General features: G+C 52.1%; 1 long non-coding RNA gene across 2 annotated transcripts in view; it reads left to right on the forward strand.

The window, feature by feature from the left end:
• The first annotated feature begins 232 nt into the window (after positions 1–232).
• The window catches only part of LOC104857663, a 9515-nt gene continuing 741 nt past the window's right edge, over positions 233–9006 (forward strand). The window contains exons 1-3 of one of the 2 annotated variants that reach the window (XR_778909.1): positions 233–1517; positions 2828–2937; positions 6869–7018. This is a non-coding gene — a long non-coding RNA (uncharacterized LOC104857663). Of the gene's footprint in view, positions 1518–2827; positions 2938–6868; positions 7019–9006 lie in introns of those variants that run through there. The other variant, XR_778910.1, reaches the window with a different exon arrangement.

Consider the following 9006-nt stretch of genomic DNA (forward strand, 5'->3'; position numbering starts at 1 on the left):
CCAGCAGGGAAAGTGAGGGTTGGAGAGGTGACTTGCCCAGGTGACTGCAGGGGAGCCCGGAAGCCCACCCTTTGGCCAGCCTCATCCATGTTCATCGCGGTTTCGGCGTTTCCATGACAACTGACCGCCCTGTCACCCCACACTGTCACCGTCATCACGCCCACCATGGCTACCACTGTGACCACCTCCATCGCTGCCCACCACACCACAATGACACTCGCCAACGTGAGACTTCCTGCTGGATACTGCAGGCTCCTGTCGGGGTCGCCTGCTGTGAGGACAGAAGAGCAACACGGACCGGCACTTGGGGCCTGGCCTGGGGCTGGTGGTCAGGGGCGCAGCCCTGTGCTGAACAGATGAGCAGCTGGGGTGCCTTCTGCCCAACTCCATCGTTATCCCCAGCCCTATCCCCGCCCATTCATCATCTCCCAGCTGGGAACATGAAGCAGATTTTTTCCAGGGAAAAATCCTTAAGGAAGGGAGTGTGATCGAGGGATTAGGGGCTGGCTGGGACCCAGTCACTCCTGGTCCTCTTGGCTTCCCACAGGGACATGATCCCCGCCTGTGCTCTTCCTGGGCAAGATGGGCAACCCGGGTGCAACCTGGCCCTGATACCCCCTGGCCCACAGCCCCAACTCAGCCCGGATTGCTGGAGGTCTGGGGTGTGCAGGGAGCCAGGCAGGGCAGGCTGGGGAGCCTGGAGAATGTTTCCACGCCGAGCAGCTGTTGTGATCGCTGCCAATTCCCCTCTCACTAATCCCAGGATTAGAGAAACAGAGTCCGGGAATACAGGAGCCCGACTCAGGCGGTGGCGCAGGGAGCAGCCGCGTGCAGCTGGACCATGTTCCCTGCCCGTGGTCCGTGGTTACAGCAGGACACAGCACCCGGGATGTAGGGACCTGCCGTGAGAAAGGGCCCTCTCCTTGCCCCCCATGCAGTACCCCTGGCGTCTTGAGCCTTGGGGGGTTGTGAGGCTCTGTGGAGAGTGTGCGGGCCTCAAACCTGTGACAGCAGCCATGACTGTCCCACTGCGGTGTCCCCGGTAGATGCACGGAGTAGCCCCATGGGTCACATCCGGTGCTGCAGGAGGGTAAACACAGGTGAAGCCTGTGTCTGTGCCCCTATCCAAGCCTGTGAGCCCGGGCCCCCAGGTCCATCTTCCATCCACTTCCGGGGCAGTTGGGGTCCTGCCTGGCCTGCTTTTTGCCACACCTCTTGCCCCCCTTCTCCTAAAGTACTTTCTCTGCACTGTCCTTGCTCAGGTACCTTCTGGGCTCCCGCAGGGCACTCCAGGCCCTTGTCACCGAGTCCTGACTCGGCCCTGGTTGATGTCCCCACAGCACCGGCCTCCTCCCGCCTCCTCCCTGGACTTCTGAGCAGCCGGCCCCAGGCCCCCATCTCCCTCCCAGCGGATATAACAAGTCACAAACAAACCCGATCTCCAGCTGTGGCCTAGAGGAGGCCAATCAATAATGGCCCTAACGCGATTACGGTGAATTGGCTTGGGGAAGAAGCAGGTAATCGAATCTGCGCCTTCCGGGCACCATCTGTCTCCACTGCCCAACTGTGCCCTATGAGCCACCTGCCTCCCAGCAGCCAGGCAAGAGGTCTTGGTCTCAGGGCCCTTCCAGTACAAGGAGCGTGGGTCCTCTAGGGACAAGAGGACATTCTCAGAAGGACAAGAAGGAGGCCAAGGCCAAGGTCAGGAGGGAGTGAAGACAAGAGCAATGCCTACCCCCAAGTGCTGGGTACTTCCTTTTTTCCTGGCCTCAGAGGCACAACTGAGTAGTGCTTGTTTTGCTCACAGAGGACAGGGAACCAAGACTGGGCTCTTATGTCCATGCTGTCACCTGTGGCCCCAGTTCCCTCTAGTTTTCTATCCCCCTAACCCAAGCATATGGCTTTTCCCCTCATGCTCACAACATGGCTGCTGGGCCTCCAGTCATCACAATCACATTCTAGGAGAAAAAGAGCAGAGCATGGTACCAGCTGAAAATTCCTCCCTTTACATCAGTAAAACCAACGGTCGACATTCATTGACATCTGACCACCAGACTCATGTAGCAAGGCCCACCCTAGCTGCCAAGGAGCCAGGAGAGCTGGGCTTTTTCTGGGCACGCTGTTGCCTGAATTGGGATTGCAGTGGGCCTGATGTGACCTTGGTCCCACAATCACCTTGGTCCCAGTGTGGCAAATGGCACGGGGCCTGGCTGTATCCGTCTGGATCCAGAGCCTGAGATATTCACACGGGTGAGCTGGAGAGTTGGCCAGGGTCACTGGGAGGATTTAAACTAGAGTCACCAGGAGGCGGCAAAGGGCTCCAGCCTTAGAGCCCGGGAGAGGCCGCAGCCCCAGCCAGGTTATTATCCAAGTCTGATTTCTTGGGAAAAGCAGGATGAATCGGGGTCTTGGGCTCACACTTCCCTCCGCCTCTCATGTGTGACCAAGAGCAGATTCCCAAATTTTCTGAGCCTCAGATTCCTCTGCTGTAAAATGAGACGAAAGTAAATGGGGTGGGGTGATGCTTCCTCATAACCCCAGCACTCCGGGAGGCTGAGGCAGGAGGGGTAAAAGTTCCAGCCCGGCCTGAGCAATTTGGCACCTTATCCAGATCCTACCTCAAAATGAAAACTAAAATGGCCTGGGATGCAGCCCAATGGGAAGGCCCTGGGTTTGATCCCCAGTGCCAGAAATTAACTGATTAATTAGATGGGCAAAAACTAGCTTGCAGTTATTTAGCCCAGCACTGTGTGATCATTTGCTTGAAGTGCTTGGTCGAATTCTGACCCCATCCTGTGGGTTGGTAACCTTGTCCTGCCTTTTACAGATGCAGTGTAGATGGGACAGGAGGCAGCCAGGGGGACAGAGCACGCTGAGAACTGTGCCATGCTGCACGCAGCGCCCACACCGGACGGTTCACCAGGCTCTGCTCCACAGGTGAAGGGCAATGCCAAGGTCATCATCGCATTCCCAGCCTTCTCTCTGGTGCCTGCTGTCCTCCAGCCTCCTCGTGGTGGCCGCAGCAGACTAAACACAGCTGCCCACCTGCGTATATGGAGTGGAATGGAAGAGGCTGTGTCGGGGAGCTGAGGGGTGGCTGCACAGGTGTGAGAGTGGGGCTGTATGGGTCTCTCTCAGACACTGAAGGAGAGGGGAGTCCGAGGGGGCTGGGCTGAGGGGGCTGCACCAGGCTTATGATTCCCCGGGGTCTCTGAGCACAGCTGGGCCCAGCAGAGCCCGAGGGCTGCTGCGGGAAGTTGGCTGGGGAGGGTACAAGCCGGGGCTTGGGGCAATGGCAATGGCGGGGCTGGGGTTACAGGAGATGCAGGTACAGGAGTGGGTGAGGATTCGCTCACTGAGGGGACTGAGTGTGTGAGAGGGGCGGAGGAGGCTTTGGAGGGAGAGGATGTGAGTACAGAGGTGGGGCAGAGGGCGGGGGACGCAGGTTTGAGAAGGAAAGTCAGGCCCCAGAGAGGCACTTGCCTGGGCTCTTTGTTCTATGTTTTGTTTCATTTCTCAGTACCGGAGATTGAACCCAGCGCCTTCACACTGAGCTACATCCCAGCTCTTTTTATTTTTATTTTTATTTTTTATTCATTTTTTGGTACTGGGGATTGAGCTTAGGTCCTTGCGCTTTTTATTTTTTATTTTGAAATAGAGCCTAAGTTGCCGAGGTTGGCCTTGAACTTGCAACCCTCCAGCCTCAGCCTCCCACGTAGCTGGGATCACAGGCGTGTGTCACCATACCCCGTGGTACGTGGCAATTTTTATATTCTCTTCAGACACTGGGGTAGAGGTGTGAGGCAGACAACATTGTTATCTTGCCTAGAGTTCCTGAGATATAAAAGAAAGGATCAAGGGAAGGGACCAGTATTTAAGGCACTGACAGCGAGTTGCTCACTCAGGGAAAACTAGACAAGGAGGAGATTTGCAAGGGCTGAGCTGGGGCCATGTAGAGTTCAGGGGCCGAGGATATGCAGGAGAGGCAGAGAGGGAGGGTTGGGAGGACACGGCCAAGAGCCATTCTGCACAGTGTGGGGTTTAAAAGTCTAAAACAGAGAAAGAAACTTAATAGCTAATAATGGGCTGGTTAAATAAACTATGAGCATTCAAGCACAGGTGAGCCGGCAGCTGCCCACACCCACGTCCTGGTGGCCGCTGAACACCTATGGGCAGGTTTAGCATAATCACTTAGGAAGTGAAAGCAAACAGGTTATGAAGCGTTCCCTCAGTGAGGTCCCTGCATCAGCCCATTAGGGGCATGGAGACTGCTTCAGGTATTTCAAGCAGAAAGGGGCTTAGTGCAGGGGGCTGGATGTTTGCAGAGCTGGGAAAGGGCCAGCCTGTGGTGCTGATGGCTATCTGAGCCCCCAGAAAATACTTGGAGATGTCCGCACACCCTGGGAGCAGGGCTGGAGCCCACGCATTCGCCTGCAGCTGCCAGGTAAACAGCACTGAACGGTGCTTCTCTTCCATCTAAGCCTGCAGATGGGCCTTTCCTGGCTGGTGGGGATCTGGGCTCAGTAGTTTTCTCTTCCAGCCCCGGCCAGGCAGGGCAGAGCAGACCAAGGGAGGGAAATGACACAGGGTTGCCAGCAGACAGCACTGCACACGTTTACAAATATTTCCTTACAAAGATAATGAGCCTGGAGAGCTGATTGAATGTATAAACACAGTGGTAGCCAAATAAACGCCCCTCCTCCCACGAAGACGTCCGCGCCCCAGTGCCTGGAACACATACATGGGTTCTGTTACCAGGCAAAGGGGACTTTGCAGAGATGGTTAAGGTTTCAGACCTTAACATCAATCGGGGTCTCTCCTGGGCCACCCAGGCCCACCTGCCCTCATCTGCAGAGCCCCTAAGTTCTTTGCTCTCTGACCCCACCCCACCATGTCTCCCCTGTCTTCCTTTCCTGAAGGATCCTCCTCTGCTTCCGGTACACTTTGAAAAGGCTACCTCCAAGCCCAGAGTCCCTGGTCTCAGGGGAGAGAGTAGGGCCTCTGGTCCCCTCAAGAGTCCAACCCTGGGGTGTCTGCCCACAATGGGATGCTTTTCCAAGGAAATCAGATTGTTTTCTCACCAACCAGTCATCTCACCCTCTTGGCCTCGTCTCCTGCAGCACATCTGGGATGCGTTTACTCGAAGCTTCCCCCCAAGGCCTGGGCCTGGTGCAGAAATTGAGAAGACTGGAAATGAGTACGACTCATGCCAGGGCACTAAACCGGGCCCACCAGTGGCACCTACTGTTCCACAGGAAGCCACATCAGTCAGGAATCTGCTGAGTGTCGCAAGCCTGTTCCAGGGAAAGCCCTCCTGGCTGTGGCTGTGGCGGGGGAGGCAGCACAGATGCCCCAGCCTCCCTCTGCACGCCGCTCCACACCTTCCTGGTTCCTGGGACCCGGTCTTTCTCATCTGAGTCCAGAGCCAACCCCTGGGGCCCATCTTACCTTTTCTGTCCAAATCCCCATCCTGAGTGCCCACACAGGGTCCTGAACTGCCAAAGTTCTTGTCCTGGCTCTTTTTGCCCGAGTCCTAGTTGGATGGCAGAGTCCCTGTCCTGCTGGCCAGATGTCTCCAGCAGCTGAGAAACAGGGTCAGCTCCAGATGTCCCCACTCCGATGCACCAAAAGCAGCAGGAAACACCTCAAGAATCTTTTAGTGGTGGGACAAGCCTGTAATCCCACAGTTTTAGGAGGCTGAGACAAGAAATTTGCAAGTTCAACTCAGCAAGATAGCAAGATCCTATCTCAAAATTAGAAACTGAAAAAAGGCTAGGTATGTAGCTCAGTGCAGAGATCCTGGGTTCAATTCCTACTACTGAAAAAAAAAAAAAAAAGAATCCTTTAATGTTCGAAGCATAGCCTGCATCCTGCATCCTGGGTCAGGAGCCAGGAGCCTGTCTTTCTTCTGCTGTCTGACTGTCTGGGACCAAACACACTCCCCTCACTCCGTGGGGGACTCTGTTTACCCAACAGCTGTGTGCTCTTGGTCTTCCCTGGTGAGAAAAGGAAAGGGATGTGTTACCTCCTCAGGTAACAGAAACACAGCTGTGAACTGGCTCCTCCCTCCCCCCAGCACCAGGGACTTCGGGGTCACAGGGGTCTGGGCTGATTGAGGTCTGGCTCCCCCATCCCCCTGCAGATGACTGTGAGCAGAACAGGCACTCTCTGGCCACCTGGCCTCAGCCCATCCCTCACACAGGTGCCCTCTGCCACCACTAGCCCCTGGGCCCCCTGTGGCCACCCTGGAAAATCCCCTCTTTCCCTTCCCAGCGAGCCCCAGACCTGGCAGGGGTCATCCAGGGTGTTGATGAGGTCAGCCAGGACCGGAAGCAAAGGTCACGGCCAGAGGACAGGGCCTCAGGACCTTCAGGGAGGGGTGTGAGGGCGTCATTTGGGACCAAAGGACACTCCAGGGACCCTGGAGGGGGCTTGGGGGCAGGGAGTGCGCACTCCTTCCAGAACCCTTGCACGTGACCACCTCAGGCCATCACCCCCTGGCTGCCCCTCGGCCTAGAGCCCTGCCGCCACCACTTCCCTCCCCAGCCAGGACCAGAACCCCACACCTGGCGACCCAAGGCTCCAGTCATTCTCCCCCAAGGCGAGCTCAAGGTCGCCCTGAGGTCCGCTCATCAGCGCACAAGTAGAAAGGCCCAGTTTGCAGGCCTGCGTCCCTGTCCTGGTGGCCCCACTTGTAAGGAGGAGGTCTCTGGGGAGGTCTGGACCTGTGTGTGCCCCCGAGAGGTGAGCTGGCCCCTCCACCACACAATTCCCATCCCACGGTGGCCACGGCCCAAAGGCGTGGGGCCAGGTGGCATGGACGACCGTCTCTGAAGCCACCGCCAAAGTAAACCTTCCCTCCTTCCAGGCTGATTATCTCGAGCCTTTGGTCACCATGACAGGACGCTGCCTACACAGGAAGCAAGACTGGATCGGGACTGCATTAGCATGGGGCTCGGTCGGGACTGAGGGGCCCTTGCAGAAGGGTGGGAAAGCTGAGCTGAGGGAAACCAACCACCACCCGCTGATGAATATGGAAAATAAAGATTTTCTCCAAAGTGTTTAGTGGGGAAACTGAAGTAATCCTATTAATGGCAATGTTTGCTGTCACCATGAAATACCATCGTACTTAACCTTGCTGTGGGATTTTTTTTCTTAAACCCAATCAGATAAGAGGATAAGATAAGAAGTACACATACTGTAGAAAGCAAAGTCATTATCATGATATTATTCTTTTTTGTTTTTAGGGTTTTTTGATTTGGTTTGTTTTTTGACACAGGGTTTCAGGCTGGCCTTGTACTCTCGGTGTGATTCTCCTGCCTCAGCCTCCTGAGTGCTGGTATGGCAGGCATACATCATTATACATGATGGGATGATCTTATTCTATACTTGAACATTCCAAGTGAATCAGCTAAAGAAATTTTAGCATTAATCCTAGAATTTAACAAAGCAGCTAGTTTAAAAATAAGATAGACTTCCTAAATACAAAAACTAATAATAACTAAAGAATATATTTAAAAGGTCCTATTCATGAAAACAAAAACAAAGCTAGTCTTTAAGTGTGCAGAGAGATGTGGAAATAGCTAAAAAACCCAAATGGGGAGCTTAAAGATTGATTTGAATAAAGAGAGACTGTTACCGAACAAAAAGTTAATAATACTGTGAGCATATTGGTATCACCATAATCAAACTATAAATTCAATAGTTTCCTGTATAAAATTGCAGTGGCTTTTTTCTGGGATAACTCAACAAAGTCACTTCAAATTCATCTGGGAAAATAATATAAAAGAATATCCAGAAATTTCCTGGATGAAAAAAAAAAGTAAACTAACAAAGCAGGAGTGACCCTAAACAGCACTCTTCACAATATTACACAGCCACAGTAATCGAAGGAGCGTGGGACCATTGCCCGCAGACAGCTCAGTTTTAAAGAATAAAGAAATTGATCTTAAAGAGACCCACATAAACATGAGAATTCAATTCAATCAACTGAGTCACTGGCCAGATATTTGGATCAAAAGTAAATAAATCTGGATTCTCTACCTCACTCCTACACTGAAATAAATTTCAACAGGATCAAAGATGTAAAGTAAGAAAAACATTTGAAAACTTAAGCCATGAAAGCCACAGAGGGGGAAAAGAAAACTATGTGTAAATGTTCTTATGATCCCAGAGTAACAACTTCCTTAGTTATGGGACAAAACAGAAGATCAATAAAGTAACCACAAAGCCATTAAAGGAAGAAAAACATCGAAGACCAGAATAAGAGAAAAATACCTGTAAGGAGGATGATAGTGAGCTGATTTCCTAATTTAAAAAGGACATATTTTTAAAACAATAAAGACAAGACCACTGATTGAATGGAAAAATATAGGCAAAGAATGTAAAGCCATCACAAAAAACAGAACCAGCTAATAAAAATTCATACAATGTTCAGGCTCTCTAATAATTTTAGATGCAAGTTAAAACAAGATGTAATGTTTGCTTATCAACTTGGCAAAGAATAGGAAGCTTGGTAACAACAGGCCGCCTCTCACCGAGCTCAGGAGCTCAGGGAAAGGAAATTAGCACCCACTGAGCAGCAATTAGCCCTCATCAACTACATTTTCAATGCCCCTACCCTGGGACTTACCAGTTTAACATCTAGGACTTTATTTTACAAGAGCATTTATGTAAATGCCCAAGGATATAGGCATGTACAAAGATATTCAGGGCAGTATTATCTAGGATTTTTTTTTTTTTTAGCAGACAAGGAATATAAAAGTTTCACTTATAGAGGATTAAATTCTAGACCATTCATAGAGTAAACTGCTGTGCTGTTATAAAAAGAATAAGGAAAGCCAGAACTGGTGGCGCACACCTGTAATCCCAGCGCTCGGGAGGCTGAGGCAGGAGGATTGCTCTGAGTTTGAGACCCTCTGGGACTACATAGTGAGTTCCAGGTCGACTTCAAATACATAGTGAGATCCTGTCTCAAAAAAAAAAAAAAAAAAAAATAAGGAAGCT

This window comes from Fukomys damarensis, unplaced genomic scaffold (genome assembly GCF_012274545.1).
Source record: "Fukomys damarensis isolate Sample0158 unplaced genomic scaffold, DMR_v1.0_HiC HiC_scaffold_20, whole genome shotgun sequence".
Classification (NCBI taxonomy): Eukaryota; Metazoa; Chordata; class Mammalia; order Rodentia; family Bathyergidae; genus Fukomys; species Fukomys damarensis.